Here is a 21,488-nt window from a genome sequence, read left to right on the forward strand (position 1 = left end):
CAGGTTTTAGAGGTGTAAATAGGGAAAAAAATATTTGAAGCCAAAAAAAATGTATTAAAATGTAATAACATACTATTATTTATAATAACACCACATATAATAGTATGTTATTATGTTGGAAGCTGTGGGTAGAAGATGGAGCTGCGGGACCAGTGTGGTGTCTGTAAAGTACTGTATGAAGACACTGGAGGGTGAGTATAAGAATGGGGGCACAGGGCTTAAATTAAAAGCACCACTCCAGAACTGAAAAATAACACTGGAGTGCTGCTTTAAAATCCCATCGGAGAACTATAACTCCCAGCATGTCCTGCAGATCCTATGGCATGCTGGGAGTTATAGTTCACCACAGGAGTGGCAGAGTGCTTTATTATGTGTTGTAAAGCCTATCCTTTTAATAGTGGCAGCCAGCCATGCTGTGGTGAGGAAAAATGATGGAGCATCCCATGACTGCACACACAGAGCTCTCCCTCTCTTTCCACAGCACAGGTCATAAGAGGAAGCTTGCAGATTCTAGTGGGGAGTTTGAAGGACCTGTGATGACATCAGAAGAGGGAGGTCTCTGTGCTGCCATGTGATGCTCCAGCCCGCCCTCTTCATGACATCACACAGGTCCTCATGCCTCAGCATCCAGCACAGCCAGGCAGGTATGCAGTGGTCTTGTCTCCCCTGGCCCCTGCTGCTGCCCCCTCCTCCACCGGACACACAGATCTCCCCAGCTGCTGCAGGAATCCAACGCTAGGGAATCCATGTGTGTCCCTGTGAAGGAGTATTCATGTGCTGCTCCCTGCTCACTGCTCAGCTGACAGGTGGGCGGGGAAGCAGCTAATGAATATTCACTGCACTTTAATCATCCAGACCACATGGTTTCCCCAGTGCTGGATTCAGGCAGCAGGGACATTTTTCTGCCTCCTGCAAGTGGGATCACAGTGCGATCCCACTCTGCTGCTGCCCCCTCCCACATGCTTCATTCTGACCATAAGACTCACCCACGCTTTCCTCCCAAATTTGGAGGAAAAAAAGTGTGTTTTATGGTCGGAAAAATAGGGTAGGTATTAATCAGTATGGCTTCTGACAGGTCGATAATCCATCAGTGAGCTTCTCCCTACTTTAAATAATGAATATTATATATATCTTGAGGAAAAAAAATTGGCAGGCAGGAGCCACCTGTGGCGCCTGCACTGCAGCATGTTTGAATATGCAATTAATTATATACACATTTGTTTGATGTAATTACTGAAGTACCTAAAAAAAATTGTTTGAAAATGGCGCCGGCCACGCCTGCACAGGAGCAGCTCTCTGTGATTGCCGATAGCTGCTACTGCACAGGGATCGGCAGCACCATCTTGGAGGAGGAATTTTTTTTCTCTAGCAAGATGGCACCTCCAGCGCCTGCATAGTAGCAGAAATTGGATCACCGATAGCTGCTAGAAGACAGGCACGGCACCACAGAGCACCACATTACGCCCCCCCACAGATGGTTATAGGATGTTTCGCCCCTAGCAGTTCGCCCCCAGCAGTTTGCCCCCAGCAGATCGCCCCCAGCAGTTTGCTGCTGGGTACATTTCGCCCCCGCACACTTTGTCCCCAGCATTTGGCCTAAGGATGTTTTGCCCCCGCACATTTTACCCCCGCACTTTTCACCCCCAGCAGTTCACCCCCAGCAGTTTGCCCCTGGGTAAATTTTGCCCCCACACATTTTGTCCCCAGTAGGGTTGAGCGAAACGGGTCGTTCATTGTTCCTGTGCGGGGTCGGCCATGCGGTACGCGACTTTCGCGCCAAAGTCGCGTTTCAATGACGCGAAAAGCGCCATTTCTCAGCCAATGAAGGTAAACGCAGAGTGTGGGCAGCGTGATGACATAGGTCCTGGTCCCCACCATCTTAGAGAAGGGCATTGCAGTGATTGGCTTGCTGTTCGCGGCGTCACAGGGGCTATAAAGGGGCGTTCCCGCCGACCGCCATGTTACTGCTGCTGATCTGAGCTTAGGGAGAGGTTGCTGCCGCTTCGTCAGAAGCAGGGATAGCGTTAGGCAGGGTCCATTAACCACCAAACCGCTTGTGCTGTAGTGATTTCCACAGCCCAACACCACCTTCGGTGTGCAGGGACAGTGGAAGCTACATTTTTTTTTTTCCTCAGCGCTGTAGCTCATTGGGCTGCCCTAGAAGGCTCCCTGATAGCTGCATTGCTGTGTGTACGCCGCTGTGCAAACCAACTGCTTTTTTCAAAGCACAAATCCTCTTGTTCCTTCCTTTCTGCACAGCTATCTTGTTTGTTTGTCCACACTTTTTATTTTATTTGTGCATCAGTCCACTCCTTATTGCTGCCTGCCATACCTGGCTGAGATTACTGCAGGGAGATAGTAATTGAAGGACAGTTCCTTTTTTTTTTTTTTTTTTTGTGGGAGATTAAGATTGGCACTTCTGCTAGAGTGCCATCCCTGTCTGTGTCATCTCTCACTCAGTGGGCCATAGAAAGCCTATTTATTTTTTTGCTTGATTTGGGTTCTAAAATCTACCTGAAAAAATCACTACATCAATCAGTGGGAGAAAAATATTGGCCTCAGGGCTTGTGTGCCACTCCTGACTCCTGTGTGTGCCATCTCTCACTCAGTGGGCCATAGAAAGCCTATTAATTTTTTGGGTTGATTTGGGTTCTAAATTCTACCTGAAAAAATCAATAAATCAATCAGTGGGAGATTAATATTGGCCTTTGGGCTTGTGTGCCAGTCCTAAGCGTGCCATCTCTCTCTCTCAGATAGTGGGCCATAGAAAGCCTATTTATTATTTTTTTATTGGGTTTATAAATTTTCCCTGGAAAAAAAAAAAAAAGTGGGAGATTAATATTGGCCTCTGGGCTTGTGTGCCAGTCCTGAGCGTGCCATCTCTCTCACAAATAGTGGGCCATAGAAAGCCTATTTATTTTTTGGGTTGATTTGGGTTCTAAATTCTACCTGAAAAAATCAATAAATCAATCAGTGGGAGATAAATATTGGCCTCTGGGCTTGTGTGCCACTCCTGACTCCTGTGTGCGTCATCTCTCACTCAGTGGGCCCTAGAAAGCCTATTTTTTGTTTTATTTGTTTTCTAAATTCTCCCCGAAAAAATCATTTTATTTTATTTGGTTTCTAAATTATTCCTGAAAAATTCATTTTTTTGTATTTTTTTTTTCTAAAGTCTCCCTGAAAAAAAAAAAAAATCAAATCAGTGGGAGATTAATATTGCCCTTTCTGCTTGTGTGCCAGTCTTGACTCCTGGGTGTGCCATCTCTCTCTCTCTCCAATTGTGGGCCATAGAAAGCCTATTAATTTTTTTGCTTGATTTGGGTTCCAAAATCTACCTGAAAAAATCACTAAATCAATCAGTGGGAGATAAATATTGGCCTCTGGGCTTGTGTGCCACTCCTGACTCCTGTGTGCGTCCTCTCTCACTCAGTGGGCCCTACAAAGCCTATTTTTTTTTTATTTGCTTTCTAAATTCTCCCTGAAACAATCATTTTATTTTATTTTGTTTCTAAATTCTTCCTGAAAAATTCATTTTTTTGTATTTTTTTTTCTAAAGTCTCCCTGAAAAAAAAAAAAAAATCAAATCAGTGGGAGATTAATATTGCCCTTTCTGCTTGTGTGCCAGTCTTGACTCCTGGGTGTGCCATCTCTCTCTCTCCAATTGTGGGCCATAGAAAGCCTATTAATTTTTTTGCTTGATTTGGGTTCCAAAATCTACCTGAAAAAATCACTAAATCAATCAGTGGGAGATAAATATTGGCCTCTGGGCTTGTGTGCCACTCCTGACTCCTGTGTGCGTCCTCTCTCACTCAGTGGGCCATAGAAAGCCTATTTTTTTTATTTGTTTTCTAAATTCTCCCTGAAACAATCATTTCATTTTATTTGGTTTATAAATTCTTCCTTAAAAAATCATTTTTTTTTATTACTTTTTTTTTCTAGTCTCCCTTTTAAAAAAACAAAAAACAAATCAGTGGGAGATTAATATTTACATTTGCGCTTCAGTGACAGTCCTGCGTGTGTGGCATCTCTCTCATTTGTTGCCACCAACAACAGAGTGTGTAACATTGTGCCTGATTTTCGTTGTGGTCTCACCCACCTGTAAAGGGGTAGCTAAATCATACTGAAGTTATAGCTCACCGTGTAAGTTGTGTGACAGCAACAAATACCGTTAGTTTGGTAACGTTTTTAAAACAATGAGGAAGTCTGGTGGAAGAGGTCGTGGCCGGGGGCGTTCATTGTCAGCTGGTAATGAGGGTAGTGGTAGTGGTGGAGCATCAGGTGGTCGTGGGAAAAAAAATATTGCAACTAAGTCTGGAGCTGTGGAGCCAGGTTCGTCGTCTGGCTACACAAGGCCTCGAACGCTCCCTTTTCTGGGAGTAAGAAAACCGCTTTTAAAGCCGGAGCAGCAAGAGCAAGTTTTGGCTTATCTTGCTGACTCAGCCTCTAGCTCTTTTGCCTCCTCTCGTGAAACTGGTAAAAGTAAAAGCAGCGCGTCGTTAGTGGATGTTCACGGTCAGGGACAAGTCGCTTCCTTGTCCTCTTCAGCAAAAACAACAACAGAGAAGAATGCAGCAGGCGACACAACGGGTTACTCCATGGAGCTCTTTACACATACCGTCCCTGGCTTAGAAAGTGAAGCAGTTAACAGTCCATGCCCATTACAAGTTGAATCTGACATGGAGTGCACTGATGCACAGCCACAGCCAGACTACTATGCTGGTCCTTTGACTCAGACCACAACATTGCCCTCGCAGGGTGCTGATCAAGAATCAGACCCTGATGAGACTATGTTGCCCCATCACGAACGCTATACCACCGACCGACACGGTGACACAGACGAAGTTGCACACGAGCTACAAGAAGAGGTAATAGATGACCCAGTTCTTGACCCCGATTGGCAGCCATTGGGGGAACAGGGTGCAGGCGGCAGCAGTTCTGAGGCGGAGGAGGAGGGGCCGCAGCAGGCATCAACATCGCAACAGGTTCCATCTGCCGGGCCCGTATCTTGCCCAAAACGCGTGGCAAAGTCAAAACCTGTTGGAGGACAGCGTGGCCATCCGGTTAAAGCTCAGTCTGCAATGCCTGAAAAGGTATCCGATGCTAGAAAGAGTGCAGTCTGGCATTTTTTTAAACAACATCCAATTGATCAGCGCAAAGTCATCTGTCAAAAATGTTCAACTACCTTAAGCAGAGGGCAGAATCTGAAAAGTCTCAATACAAGTTGCACGCATAGACATTTAACCACCATGCATTTGCAAGCTTGGACTAACTACCAAACGTCCCTTAAGGTTGTAGCACCCTCAGCCAATGAAGCTAGTCATCAACGCAACATCCCTTCCGGCAGTGTAGGGCCACCATTTTCTGCACCACCTGCAGTATCTGTGCAGGTTTCTTTGCCAGGCCAAAGCAGTCAGGGTCAGGGAATCACCAGTTTCGTAGTAGGAAACACTGCATCTAGGGCACCGGCGGCAACAATACCATCTCCCACCGTCTCTCAGTCTGCCATGTCCACCGGCACCCCCGCTAGTTCCACGATCTCCAGCTCTCCAGTCCAGCTCACCCTACATGAGACTATGGTTAGAAAAAGGAAGTACTTAGCCTCGCATCCGCGTACACAGGGTTTGAACGCCCACATAGCTAGACTAATCTCGTTAGAGATGATGCCCTACCGGTTAGTTGAAAGCAAAGCTTTCAAAGCCCTGATGGACTACGCTGTACCACGCTACGAGCTACCCAGTCGACACTTTTTTTCCAGAAAAGCCATCCCAGCCCTCCACCAGCATGTTAAAGAGCGCATCGTCCATGCACTCAGGCAATCTGTGAGCACAAAGGTGCACCTGACAACAGATGCATGGACCAGTAGGCATGGCCAGGGACGTTACGTGTCCATCACGGCACACTGGGTAAATGTGGTGGATGCAGGGTCCACAGGGGACAGCAAGTTTGGGACAGTTCTGCCTAGCCCACGGTCTAGGAAACAGTTGGCTGTAGCCGTTCGCACCCCCTCCTCCTCCTCCTCGTCCTCCTGCAGAAGCGAGACCTCGTCCACAGACCGCAGTCGCACAACCACTCCATCCGCAGCTGCCACTGTTGCACACCAGGTCTCCCATTATGGGGCAGCTACTGGCAAACGTCAGCAGGCTGTATTGGCTATGAAGTGTTTGGGCGACAACAGACACACCGCTGAAGTTCTGTCCGAGTTCTTGCAGAAAGAAACGCAGTCGTGGCTGGGCACTGTAGATCTTGAGGCAGGCAAGGTAGTGAGTGATAACGGAAGGAATTTCATGGCTGCCATCTCGCTTTCCCAACTGAAACACATTCCTTGCCTGGCTCACACCTTAAACCTGGTGGTGCAGTGCTTCCTGAAAAGTTATCCGGGGTTATCCGACCTGCTCCTCAAAGTGCGTGGACTTTGCTCACATATCCGCCGTTCGCCCGTACACTCCAGCCGTATGCAGACCTATCAGCGTTCTTTGAACCTTCCCCAGCATCGCCTAATCATAGACGTTGCAACAAGGTGGAACTCAACACTGCACATGCTTCAGAGACTGTGTGAACAGAGGCGGGCTGTTATGTTTTTGTGGGAGGATACACATACACGGGCAGGCAGTAGGATGGCAGACATGGAGTTGTCAGGTGTGCAGTGGTCGAAGATTAAAGACATGTGTCAAGTCCTTCAGTGTTTTGAGGAATGCACACGGCTGGTTAGTGCAGACAACGCCATAATAAGCATGAGCATCCCCCTAATGCGTCTGCTAATGCAAAGTTTGACGCACATAAAGGATCAGGCGTCTGCAGCTGAGGAAGAGGAAAGCCTTGATGACAGTCAGCCATTGTCTGGCCAGGGCAGTGTACAGGACGAGGTAGCGGGCGAAGAGGAGGAGGAGGACGAGGAGGATGATGGGGATGATTATATTTTTAATGAGGAAGCTTTTCCGGGGCCACTGGAAATTGTTGGCGCGGCAAGGCCGGGTTCTGGTTTTTGGAGGGACACAAGTGACGTGGATTTGCCTGAAACTGACCCTCAACCAAGCACAACCACAGATTTGAGAACTGGAACTTTGGGCCACATGGCGGATTATGCCTTACGTATCCTCAAAAGGGACACACGCATAACAAAAATGATGAACGATGACGATTACTGGTTGGCCTGCCTCCTTGATCCTCGCTATAAAGGCAAATTGCAAAATATAATGCCACATGAGAACTTGGAACTAATATTAGCAACCAAACAATCAACTCTTATTGACCGTTTGCTTCTGGCATTCCCTGCACACAGCGCCCGTGATCGTTCTAACACGAGCTGCAGGGGCCAGCAGACCAGAGGTGTTAGAGGGGCAGAAATCAGAAGTGGCGTTGGCCAGAGGGGTTTTCTGACCAGGTTGTGGAGTGATTTTGCTATGACCGCAGACAGGACAGGTACTGCAGCATCAATTCAAAGTGACAGGAGACAACATTTGTCCAGTATGGTTAGTAACTATTTTTCATCCCTTATCGACGTTCTCCCTCAACCGTCATTCCCATTTGATTACTGGGCATCAAAATTAGACACCTGGCCAAAATTGGCAGAATATGCATTGCAGGAGCTTGCTTGCCCGGCAGCTAGTGTCCTATCAGAAAGAGTATTCAGTGCTGCAGGTTCAATACTAACAGAAAAAAGGACTCGTCTGGCTACCCAAAATGTAGATGATCTAACCTTCATTAAAATGAACCACAACTGGATTTCGAAATCTTTTGCCCCACCTTGCCCGGCTGACACCTAGCTTTCCTATGTAAAGGTCTTGCCTGTGGACTATTCTGAACGACTTTTCCAATCTCGTAATTTGCAGCACCTGATTGTCCAGCATCCGACATGTTAACACCTCCCTAAATGGCCAAAGTCCCCACACGGGGCCGTGGTATCGCCACTTGGCGCCAGCACCCGTGAGAGTACTGTTTGTCTGAAGAGGTGGGTGTGCCCGCTTTTGGTCGACGGCACTGCCACTAGGTCCCTCATAGTACAATAAAGTGTCTGGCGGTGGTGGTGCGCACCCAACGTCAGACACACCGTTGTAATATGAGGGGCCCTGGGCCTGTACCGCCGGCCACAAGACAGTCCCCCCCCCCAGGTCAAACAGTGCTCTACAACTTGCAAAATTTTCTCTCACAGCTCCACCAATGTTTAGTCTATGCGCTGACATCCTTCAATGCCTGGCACTGTCAATACCATTGTATTGACATTTTTCTTATGTTAGGCCTTCGAAGCCTGTCTGCGGTCACTCCTTCCACTAGGCCTCCACTGACCTGTCTACTGCTGCCCGTGTTCCCCTGGAACCAATTTTAAATTGCCTACAGCCAGCCCAATTTATTATGTTAGGGCTTCGAATCCTGTCTGCGGTCCCTCCTTCCACTAGGTCTCCACTGACCTGTCTACTGCTGTCCATGTTCCCCTGGAACCAATTTTAAATTGCCTACAGCCCAATTTTTGTTATGTTAGGCCTTCGAAGCCTGTCTGCGGCCCGTTCTTTCCACTACTACTACACTGATCTGGCTACTGCCGCCCGTGTTCCCCTGGAACCAATTTTAAATTGCCTACAGCCAGCCCAATTTATTATGTTAGGGCTTCGAAGCCTGTCTGCGGTCCCTCCTTCCACTAGGCCTCCACTGACCTGTCTACTGCTGCCCGTGTTCCCCTGGAACCAATTTTAAATTGCCTACAGCCAGCCCAATTTATTATGTTAGGGCTTCGAAGCCTGTCTGCGGTCCCTCCTTCCACTAGGCCTCCACTGACCTGTCTACTGCTGCCCGTGTTCCCCTGGAACCAATTTTAAATTGCCTACAGCCAGCCCAATTTATTATGTTAGGGCTTCGAAGCCTGTCTGCGGTCCCTCCTTCCACTAGGCCTCCACTGACCTGTCTACTGCCGCCCGTGTTCCCCTGGAACCAATTTTAAATTGCCTACAGCCAGCCCAATTTATTATGTTAGGGCTTTGAAGCCTGTCTGCGGTCCCTCCTTCCACTAGGCCTCCACTGACCTGTCTACTGCCGCCCGTGTTCCCCTGGAACCAATTTTAAATTGCCTACAGCCAGCCCAATTTATTATGTTAGGGCTTCGAAGCCTGTCTGTGGTCCCTCCTTCCACTAGGCCTCCACTGACCTGTCTACTGCTGCCCGTGTTCCCCTGGAACCAATTTTAAATTGCCTACAGCCAGCCCAATTTATTATGTTAGGGCTTCGAAGCCTGTCTGCGGTCCCTCCTTCCACTAGGCCTCCACTGACCTGTCTACTGCCGCCCGTGTTCCCCTGGAACCAATTTTAAATTGCCTACAGCCAGCCCAATTTATTATGTTAGGGCTTCGAAGCCTGTCTGCGGTCCCTCCTTCCACTAGGCCTCCACTGACCTGTCTACTGCTGCCCGTGTTCGCCTGGAACCAATTTTAAATTGCCTACAGCCAGCCCAATTTATTATGTTAGGGCTTCGAAGCCTGTCTGCGGTCCGTCCTTCCACTAGGCCTCCACTGACCTGTCTACTGCTGCCCGTGTTCCCCTGGAACCAATTTTAAATTGCCTACCGCCAGCCCAATTTATTATGTTAGGGCTTCGAAGCCTGTCTGCGGTCCCTCCTTCCACTAGGCCTCCACTGACCTGTCTACTGCCGCCCGTGTTCCCCTGGAACCAATTTTAAATTGCCTACAGCCCAATTTTTGTTATGTTAGGCCTTCGAAGCCTGTCTGCAGCCCGTTCTTTCCACTACTACTACACTGACCTGGCTACTGCCGCCCGTGTTCCCCTGGAACCAATTTTAAATTGCCTACAGCCAGCCCAATTTATTATGTTAGGGCTTCGAAGCCTGTCTGCGGCCCGTTCTTTCCACTACTACTACACTGACCAGGCCACTGCTGCCCGTGTTCCCCTGGAACCAATTTTAAATTGCCTACAGCCAGGCCAATATATTATGTTAGGGCTTCGAAGCCTGTCTGCGGTCCCTCCTTCCACTAGGCCTCCACTGACCTGTCTACTGCCGCTCGTGTTCCCCTGGAACCAATTTTAAATTGCCTACAGCCAGCCCAATTTATTATGTTAGGGCTTCGAAGCCTGTCTGCGGTCCCTCCTTCCACTAGGCCTCCACTGACCTGTCTACTGCTGCCCGTGTTCCCCTGGAACCAATTTTAAATTGCCTACAGCCAGCCCAATTTATTATGTTAGGGCTTCGAAGCCTGTCTGCGGTCCCTCCTTCCACTAGGCCTCCACTGACCTGTCTACTGCCACCCGTGTTCCCCTGGAACCAATTTTAAATTGCCTACAGCCAGCCCAATTTATTATGTTAGGGCTTCGAAGCCTGTCTGCGGTCCCTCCTTCCACTAGGCCTCCACTGACCTGTCTACTGCTGTCCGTGTTCCCCTGGAACCAATTGTAAATTGCCTACATCCCAATTTTTGTTATGTTAGGCCTTCGAAGCCTGTCTGCGGCCCGTTCTTTCCACTACTACTACACTGACCAGGCCACTGCTGCCCGTGTTCCCCTGGAACCAATTTTAAATTGCCTACAGCCAGCCCAATTTATTATGTTAGGCCTTCAAAGCCTGTCTGCGGTCCCTCCTTCCACTAGGCCTCCACTGACCTGTCTACTGCTGCCCGTGTACCCCTTGAACCAACATCAGAAAATATAAAAATAAGTATTTTGCTTATAAAAAAGAAAATACTGGAGAGATATCAAATGCAGACATTTTAACATTAAAAACAAACACATACAACTAAAATCTGCTACAGTACTAAAAATGGCCACCAGCTACAATAACTTTCTCCTGCAAGTAGTTAACTGAAAGTTTTTTTCAATTTAATACACAGATATGGCATCCACCGAGTGTTGTCCTGTCGCGTCTTCTTTATATTATTGCCAAGAAGATGCAAAACAATGAAAATAATAAAATCATTATTTACCAAAAAAATAGAGTAAGTCAAAACCACATTGCAAATAAACATTCATTACAAATAAAGAAGCAGGGCGCGTCCGAGGGTGAGTATATACCTAATAAGAATATAATCACCCTCGGACGCGCCCTGCTTCTTTCCGACAGCCTTCCTTCCTAAGAATCAGCCCTTCCGTGGTTTAGAGAGAGGGTGTGTTACACTCCAAGGTGTTCCCCAGGTTGCCTTTCCTGAGCTTTGATCTTCATGCTCTCGTTTAGTAGTTGTCGGAAAGTAGGCTGCATTAGGCCTACAAATTGGGTATGGGGTGGAGAGAGATGGTGTGTTACACTCCAAGGTGTTCCCCAGGTTTCCTTGCCATTGCTTCAGTCTTCAGACTCTCGTTTAGTAGTTGTAGAAAACTACACTGCATTAGGCCTACAAAATGGGTATCGGGTGGAGAGAGATGGTGTGTTACACTCCAAGGTGTTCCCCAGGTTTCCTTGCCATTGCTTCGGTCTTCCGACTCTCGTTTAGTAGTTGTAGAAAACTACACTGCATTAGGCCTACAAAATGGGTATCGGGTGGAGAGAGATGGTGTGTTACACTCTAAGGTGTTCCCCAGGTTTCCTTGCCATTGCTTCGGTCTTCCGACTCTCATTTAGTAGTTGTAGAAAACTACACTGCATTAGGCCTACAAAATGGGTATCGGGTGGAGAGAGATGGTGTGTTACACTCCAAGGTGTTCCCCAGGTTTCCTTGCCATTGCTTCGGTCTTCCGACTCTCGTTTAGTAGTTGTAGAAAACTACACTGCATTAGGCCTACAAAATGGGTATCGGGTGGAGAGAGATGGTGTGTTACACTCCAAGGTGTTCCCCAGGTTTCCTTGCCATTGCTTCGGTCTTCCGACTCTCGTTTAGTAGTTTTAGAAAACTACACTGCATTAGGCCTACAAAATGGGTATCGGGTGGAGAGAGATGGAGTGTTACACTCCAAGGTGTTCCCCAGGTTTCCTTGCCATTGCTTCGGTCTTCCGACTCTCGTTTAGTAGTTGTAGAAAACTACACTGCATTAGGCCTACAAAATGGGTATCGGGTGGAGAGAGATGGTGTGTTACACTCCAAGGTGTTCCCCAGGTTTCCTTGCCATTGCTTCAGTCTTCAGACTCTCGTTTAGTAGTTGTAGAAAACTACACTGCATTAGGCCTACAAAATGGGTATCGGGTGGAGAGAGATGGTGTGTTACACTCCAAGGTGTTCCCCAGGTTTCCTTGCCATTGCTTCGGTCTTCCGACTCTCGTTTAGTAGTTGTAGAAAACTACACTGCATTAGGCCTACAAAATGGGTATCGGGTGGAGAGAGATGGTGTGTTACACTCCAAGGTGTTCCCCAGGTTTCCTTGCCATTGCTTCGGTCTTCCGACTCTCGTTTAGTAGTTGTAGAAAACTACACTGCATTAGGCCTACAAAATGGGTATCGGGTGGAGAGAGATGGTGTGTTACACTCCAAGGTGTTCCCCAGGTTTCCTTGCCATTGCTTCGGTCTTCCGACTCTCGTTTAGTAGTTGTAGAAAACTACACTGCATTAGGCCTACAAAATGGGTATCGGGTGGAGAGAGATGGTGTGTTACACTATAAGGTGTTCCCCAGGTTTCCTTGCCATTGCTTCGGTCTTCCGACTCTCGTTTAGTAGTTGTAGAAAACTACACTGCATTAGGCCTACAAAATGGGTATCGGGTGGAGAGAGATGGTGTGTTACACTCCAAGGTGTTCCCCAGGTTTCCTTGCCATTGCTTCGGTCTTCCGACTCTCGTTTAGTAGTTGTAGAAAACTACACTGCATTAGGCCTACAAAATGGGTATCGGGTGGAGAGAGATGGTGTGTTACACTCCAAGGTGTTCCCCAGGTTTCCTTGCCATTGCTTCGGTCTTCCGACTCTCGTTTAGTAGTTGTAGAAAACTACACTGCATTAGGCCTACAAAATGGGTATGGGGTGGAGAGAGATGGTGTGTTCCACTCCAAGGTGTTCTCCAGGTTGCATTTCCTGAGCTTCTATCTTCAGGCTCTCGTTAAATTGTGGTTAAATGGAACAACTGCATTTGGCGTACTAGTTGGTTTGGGGCCTACTAACAGTGTCTGCCGCTCCTTGCTGTTCTCCTGGTTTCCTGTCCTGAAATTCCGTTTTCAGGCGCTCGTTAAGTAGTTGTTAATGTTAGACTGCATTTGGCCTACTAGTTGGGTTGGGGCCTACTATCGGTGTCTGCCACTCCTTGCTGTTCTCCTCCACTGAACAAAGCTGTGCCGCCTGTTTACTACGGTTGCCAATTTTGAACTGCATTTCGACTACTTACTGATTTGGGCCTACTCTCTGTGTCAGCCTCTCATTCCAGTTGTCCTCCACTGCAATGCCCCCTGGTTATTCCTGTGTTACCAATTTTGAACTGCATTTAGCCAACTTTATTCTTTGGGCCTATATCTGTGTTTCCTCCTCATCCTGCCAATTGCCCAGCCAGTGATAGATGAGTCTGCTGGTACATTGACCCATAACGCAACATTCCCCGTGCACGCTACACAACAACATTGTGACCCTGCTGAAAGTCAGGTTGCTCTTCCCGCATACCATACCACCTTACACGGGGACAAAGAGGAAGGTGCAGATGAAAGTGCAGGTTCCTTCATCAGGTGGGGGGAGGAATACTAGTTGGCGACGTCACTGGCACAGGGCCTCTCATAGTACGCAAAAGTGTTGCTGCCGGTGGGAGGCGCCCCCGCCGTGCAAACACACCGCTGTACTTTGAGGGGCCCTGTGCCAGTGCCAATGCCAACGAGTGGGCCCCCCTGCTTGCTCAGGTTCACAGCACTTGCAAAGTTGAAATACTTACCTCTCCCTGCTCGACTGCCGAGGCGTGGTCCAGATTTCCTGGGCCCACTAATTACTTGAACCAGCCCTACCCACCACAACTTTAGCCAAATGACCCCCAATTTCAAATGCCTTCCAATTATTATAAGGTAAATTACGCTTGACAAGCTTCATTAAGAAGAATGGATGGTTTTGACATTAAAATGGGCACTCTAGGTGTTTTCCTGGCCCCCACTCACTGCCGACTATGCTGCCCCATTGACTTGCATTGGGTTTCGTGTTTCGGTCGATCCCGACTTTACGTCATAATCGGCCAATTTCACTCGACCCGACTTTTGAGATAGTCGGGTTTCGCGAAACCCGGCTCGACTCTAAAAAGGTCAAGGTCGCTCAACTCTAGTCCCCAGCATTTGGCCCCAGGGTATTTCGTACCCGCACAATCTACCCCTACACATTTTAACCCAGCAGTTCGCCCATTTCGTCCCCGAAAGGTTGCCCCCGAATGTTTCGCGCCCAGCAGTTCGCCCCCGGATGTTTGTACCCTTGTGGTTTATGAATTCCCATCCATCATCAATGTTTCACCTTCAGCAGTTCGCCCCCGGATATTTGTACCCTTGTGGTTCATGAATTCCTGTCCATCATCAATGTTTCACCCCCGGCAGTTCGCCCCCAGATATTTGTACCCTTGTGGTTCATGAATTCCCCTCCATCATCAATGTTTCACCTCCAGCAGTTCGCCCCCGGATATTTGTACCCTTGTGGTTCATGAATTCCTGTCCGTCATCAATGTTTCACCCCCGGCAGTTCGCCCCCAGATATTTGTACCCTTGTGGTTCATGAATTCCCCTCCATCATCAATGTTTCACCTCCAGCAGTTCGCCCCCGGATATTTGTACCCTTATGGTTTATGAATTCCCATCCATCATCAATGTTTCGCACCCGGCAGTTCGCCCCAGGTTGTTTGTACCCTTGTGGTTCATGAATTCCCGTCTGTCATCAATGTTTCGCCCCCAGCAGTTCACCCCCAGCAATTCGCCCCGGGATGTTTGTACCCTGTTTTGCCCTCAGAATTTTGTGTTTGGATGTTTCGCCAGTTTGTCCTTGTGGTTCATGAATTCATCATCAATCCACATGCCACAAAAGTACTGTACAGAGTGCTGCACTTTTGTGACATGTTTAATCAACTGATTCCATCTGTAAACCTCACAACTGATTGCATTATAGTGTCATAGCTTTTTGCCCGCAATTTTAACAAGACATTTTCTAAAACTTTTCTAAGCCTGTGTGCACACATTCAGGATTTTTTGCGTTTTTCGTGTTTTTTCGCTATAAAAACGCTTAAAAAACACATACATATGCATCCCATGATTTAGGCTATGTGCACACGTTCAGGATTTTTCGCGTTTTTTCATGCCTTTTCGCTATTAAAACACCATAAAAATGCTTTAAAAATACATACATATGCATCCCATCATTTATAATGCATTCTGCAATTTTTGTGCATATGTTGCGTTTTTTTCCGCGAAAAAAACGCATCGTGGTAAAAAAACGCAGCATGTTCATTAATATTGCGTTTTTTTGCATTTTTACTGCTATATAATGCATTGGGAAAGCTCCGGAAAAAAGTGGTAAAAACGCGAGAAAATGCGAAAAAACGCATGCGGATTTCTTGCAGAAAATGTCCGGTTTTCTTCAGGAAATTTCTGCAAGAAATCCTAAAGTGTGCACATAGCCTTATAATGCATTCTGCAATTTTTGTGCAAAATAAGGCAGCATGCTTTCAGCAATCATGTTGCGGTAAGCATGCTGCCGATCTTCCCCTCCTGCTACTTACCTAGAGGTCTTCTGCTCATCTTTGCCTGATCTTCTCCTGGCTGTGTGGGCTGGCGATCGCCATGCTGGATCCAGAGGCCACCACGAGTCCTGTCCTTCTTCCCAGCTTCCTCTTCTTCTGCCTGATCTCATCGTGGCACTGCGCATGTGCAGCAGTGTCTTGGTGACTGGAGAGGCATCCTGCCCCCTGGATTGACTGATGAATGGGGCAGGAGTGACGTCATGTCAGTGAGCGACCTGGAGATTGGCATTCATCATGCTTCATGGATCAGTGATCCAGGCAAGATGAAAAGATAGCCAGAAGCAAGAGAAGAATCATGGGGAACCTCTAAACTGCACTCCGTAACCAAAGGAGCTGCAGCTGCTACAGGTATGTATGTCAGGTTTTTTTTGTTCTAGGGTGATAATACTCCTTTAAGGCCAGCCAGAAGAGACACTGGATGAGCAGCTGAAAGGGCAGCCACAGGAATCCCCAGCAATTGGGGTCCTGTACATTTTACCCCCAGGTATGTTCAGCTCTAGATGTTTTGTTCCCTGCATGTTGACCCCAAAAGTGGTGAAACATCTGGGGTAAAAATGTTAGGGGCAAAACATCAGATGGTGACACATCCAGGGACAAAATGCTGTAGGAGAAACATTCGGGGGCAAAACATCTGGGGGCGAACTGCTGGGGGCGAACTGCTGGGGATGAAGCATTGATGACGGATGGGAATTCATGAACCGCAAGGGTACAAACATCCGTGGGTGAACTGCTGGGGGTGAAGTGCCGGGTGCGAAACATCCGGGGGCAAACTGCCGGGGGCACAGTGGGCGAACTGCTGGGGTGAACTGCTGGAGGCGAAATGTGCGGGCGTGAAATGTGCAGGGGTGAAACATCCTGGGGGCCAAATGCTGGGGATGAAATGTTCGGGGGCGAAATGTACAAACATCTGGGGACGAACTGCAGGGGGTGAACTGCCAGTGGTGAAACATCCTGGGGGCCAAATGCTGGGGACAAAATGTGCGGGGGTGAAGTGTACCCAACGGCAAACTGCTGGGGGTGAACTGCAGGGGGCAAAATCTTTTTTATCTCTTGCCAAAAATCCACAAGGACGCTGTCAGTCCTCCGGGACGTCCGATCGTGTCCGGTATAGATGGGCTCTGTGATCCCATATGTAGGTTCATAGATTACTATTTAAAACCATTAGTTGTAACCTTACCATCATTTGTTAAGGACACGACGGACGTCCTGACATGGATTGATGGCGTCCTTGTGGATCCGGGTGTTCTCCTTGTTACCGCTGATGTTCAGACTCTCTACACTTGCATCGATCACGACCATGGTCTAGCTGCAGTCCACCTCTTCTTGGGAGCCTCCGTCCTGCGTGGCCCTTTGTGCGAATTAATCCTCGAGCTGCTGCGTTTTGTCCTAACCCACAATTTCTTCATCTTTAAAGGGACTCTGTCACCTGAATTTGGCGGGACTGGTTTTGGGTCATATGGGTGGAGTTTTCGGGTGTTTGATTCACCCTTTCCTTACCCGCTGGCTGCATGCTGGCTGCAATATTGGATTGAAGTTCATTCTCTGTCCTCCATAGTACACGCCTGCGCAAAGCAATCTTGCCTTGTGCAGGCGTGTACTATGGAGGACAGAGAATGAACTTAAATCCAATATTGCAGCCAGCATGCAGCCAGCGGGTAAGGAAAGGGTGAATCAAAAACCCAAAAACTCCGCCCATATGACCCAAAACCAGTCCCGCCAAATTCAGGTGACAGGTTCCCTTTAAGGATACTTACTATCTGCAGAGGCGCGGCACAGCCATGGGCGCGGCCTGTGCGCCCTCGTACGCTAATCTTTTCCATGGATTATGGGAGAGATCTATTTTTGGCGACAGGGGCGTGCGGGCTGCGGACCATGTGCTGTGCTGGATGAGAAATATTGATGATGTCCTCTTTCTGTGGGGAGGGACGACGCAGCAGCTCGGGGAGTTTATGAGTCAGCTTAGAAGGGATCTTCTCTATTCATCTGGTAATAAGAGACAAATAGCAAGACAGGAGGAGAAGATTAGATTTATTACTACATACAATCATGAGTGGTCTAATATGAGGGAAATTCTGGCAAGACATTGGCCAGTACTAAAAACAGAGCCCTCCCTAGCCCCAGTTCTGGGCGACTTCCCATCAATGACGGCAAGGAGGTCCCCCAACTTGGGCAACTTTCTTGTCCGCAGCCATTATGTTCCACCAACTACTAATCCCTTCAATACCTGTGGCCCAATTTTGGGGTCATTTAAGTGTGGCCATTGTTTGGCCTGCAATAATATCTTGCGTACCTCTGTCTTCAGCTCGTCTGACGGCTCTAGGGAGTTTGATATCAAGCAGCATATCACATGTGGCAAATGTTATATATTATGCCACATTATTGCTCCCTTATTTACATCGGATTGACCTCTAGAGAGCTGAGGATATGGGTTCGCAAGCATGTGAAGGATATTCGTGCTGCAAAAACGGCTGTTGATGCCTCTGACCTGAAGACAATCCCCCGTCACTTTAAACAACATCATAATTGTGATGCGGCCGGGGACCTTTCAGGTGAGAGGCATAGAGTGTGTACATCTGGGGGCGAGGGGGGCAATTATAAAAGAGTCCTAGCACAACGAGAAGCAAGGTGGATTGTATGCCTTGACACAATGACACCAAAAGGACTAAATGAGTCCCTCAGTTTTTCCTCATTTTTATGACTTCTCTTCCTGTAGATATGGTTCCTACCCATTTGGTCTTTGGACATTCTCTTTTCCAAATCCCTTGTCCCTATAGGATGGTCTTATTAGTGAGCTGGCCCCGTCCGTTTGCCATCTCTCTAGTCCCATTCTTTGCCCCCTTGTGGATATCCTATATGGATCCTTGTTTTATTTTATATGTGTGTATTATTCTCCCTTTTAATCTCTACGTTTTGCATACTTTTTTAGCATTCACATCATTCTTTGTCGAATTTTTGTGACCGAGTGGACCTTACTGTATCAGGAATGGACCATCTAACCAGCTGGGCTGACAATATACTCAGTGACATTATACAGCATGGAGCACCCCTTTATCCTAAAGACTTTTTGATGGATCATGTAACTTTGTGTGCCTCTGTTTATAGAACTGTTGCCGTTATGTCTGTATTATTGTCTGTACTTGTGACATAAATCCAGCCCACCTTTCCTGATTGCGGTCGTGCGCATGCGCCATGTGCGCTCACCTTGCTGCCTGCCAGAACGGCGTCTCATTGTCCCATGCGTGCGCCTGGGGAATTATTTTTCCTCGGCAGCCCGTGATGGGGCATGACGCCCTCTCTGACGCGGAGCTCGGTGACCGACACACACGCATGCGCCACCGGCACCGCTGTGATTGGTTCAGTGCTGACATGTGACTCGTCACGTGCACACTCACCAATCGTATTTTAAGGTCCTAGTCCCGGTCATTTGCACTTCCCCTTGAGAAAGCTAGACCACCGGAAGAAGCGAAACGTGCGTCGGGGGTTCAGTTCACTTGGATCTTACCCGGTGCCCACTGTCCTATTGTGGTAAGCGCTGCTGATCTATACTCCATTACACGATGTGGGAGATTATTTACCACGAGCCTGCTTATTGACTTCATTTTGTGGCAGCCTTGCACTTTATCTTTCCATCTACTTCATTCTGACAGCCTGCACTGGTGGTTATCCGCATGTCCCATCCTTATGCACCTTATTACTTCTATATATATATTGTATGCATGTTTTTATGACAATCTTGGTATATAATAAAGTATGACATTTTATAGTTCCTATTGACTCCTATTGTGCTCCTTGTTTCAAAAGGGGGCAAAATGTGCGGGGGTTAAATGTGCGGGTGCGAAACATCCTGGGGGCCAAATGCAAGGGACAAAATGTTCGGAGGCGAAATGCACCCAGGGGTGAACTGCTGGGGGCGAACTGCTGGGGGCGAACTGCTGGGGGTGAAATGTACCCAGGGGCGAACTGCTGGGGCGAACTGCTGGGGGTGAACTGCTGGGGGCGAACTGCTGGGGGCGAAACATCCAAATCCCCCACAGACTGCCCCATCTTTAACTCAAAACTGAAAATAAAGACTAAACAACCACAATTTGGATTTCATCACCCAAGGTATCATTTTTATCAGTATAATGCCTCTTTTCCATTTGCAAGAAAAACAGACGAGAAAAAAAATCGCAGCATGCTGCGATTTGCTGCGAGTCTCAGACGAGACTTGCCAATGCAAGTCAATGGGTGCGAGAGAAAAAACGCATGGAATATGGACCATCCGTATTCCATCCATTTTTTACGGATACCTTACCATTCTGTGGCATATAACACTGTAAATAGTCCTGTAAATGACTGTATAAAGATAGTTGCAGAGAAAAAAAACAGATTGCATACGGATGTCATACGGATGTAAAATGGATGGTGCGATTAAAAAATCGCATTGAACTCGCATGACAAACACATACTTTTCATCCCTTTTTTTCGGTCCAGATTACGGACCGTTTTTTTTTCTCTCAAGTGGAAAAGAGGCCTAAGGGCGCAAATCTGACACTGTTTGTAGATTACTGTGCACAATCCTGCTGACAGGTTCCCTTTAGTGCAAGCACAACATTATTAATGTCCAAGAAACTTCAACATATTTGGCTATGGGTATCTGTTGGTAACCTGCAGTCCATTTTGTCACACTTTTTTAATGTACTTTAAATCCCTGAATGACGCATTCATTCTTCGTTTGTGCGATTCCATTTTTTCTTTTCCTTATTTTTCAAATAGCTATAACTTATTTTATTTTCATATAATTTACCATATAAAGTAAAGGGAAATGGTAAAAGAATAGTGCATTGAAATGGTGAAAAAAACACAATTCTACTAATGTTTTGAAGATTTGTTTTTGCAGTGTTAACTGTGCAGTAAAAATGACTTGAAAATATTATTTTTACAGTCAGTAAAATTACAGAGATACCATTATTTTTTTACGATTTTATTGGCTTAAAACAATTATGAAGATTGGAAGAAAAAAATTGGTTCATGCAGCCATTTTCTGAGTACTGTAATTTTTTACATTGACATCAATGGAGCTACAGTATGTGCAGGCTTGATTTTTGTGTAGCAATTAGAGACGATCCACAAAGAATTGAGTAAAATTTCCTGAAATTTGTGGAACATTTCGAGATTTGATTCATGGTTCACAAAAAACTTCAACTTTCCTGGCACCATTCCCACATTGCTATACTATTATAGAGTAAGTCAATGTAATTTGTCCTTTTATGTTGATGCACGGGCTTCCCCATTATGCCCTGGAGCAATGATATATGGATTATTAGAGATGAGCGAATATTTCAATGTTCAATTTGGCTTACGATCGCTGAATTTGCAAGATTCACCACCAATTTAATCATTGATTAAATCACCAAATATAGCCGAACATACACAGTGTAAAAGTCGGTGTTTCCCAAGCAGTGTTACAGCATAAGAAACACCAGCGTAGCACTTCTGGCCGTCGGTGAAAGCATCCCTGCCAGTCAGAGAGCCATGGTTCCCACGCTGTCAGAAGACACCGTGAGTGCTTAGCTGTGATCGGAGGTATAAAGTTTACCTCTGGTCTTAGTTGTCAGCTGATAGGACCACAGCTCACATCAGCTGCCACCTGCTGCCACTAACAACAGTAAGAGCAGAAGCGGCGGATGGGAGTATTCATCAGCCGCTCCTGCACTGTAAATAAATAATTAAAAAAAAACTGCGTGGGTCCCCCTGTATTTTTGATAACCAGCCTGGCAAAACTCACAGCTGGTGACTGCAACCCTCAGCTGTCAGCTTCAGTATGGTTGGTTATCAAGAATAGAGGGGTCCCGAAACCGAAATTTTTAGTTATTTAAATAAATAATTTAAAAAAACGGTGTGGAGTC

The sequence above is a fragment of the Ranitomeya imitator genome, chromosome 5, assembly GCF_032444005.1.
Source record: "Ranitomeya imitator isolate aRanImi1 chromosome 5, aRanImi1.pri, whole genome shotgun sequence".
Lineage (NCBI taxonomy): Eukaryota > Metazoa > Chordata > Amphibia > Anura > Dendrobatidae > Ranitomeya > Ranitomeya imitator.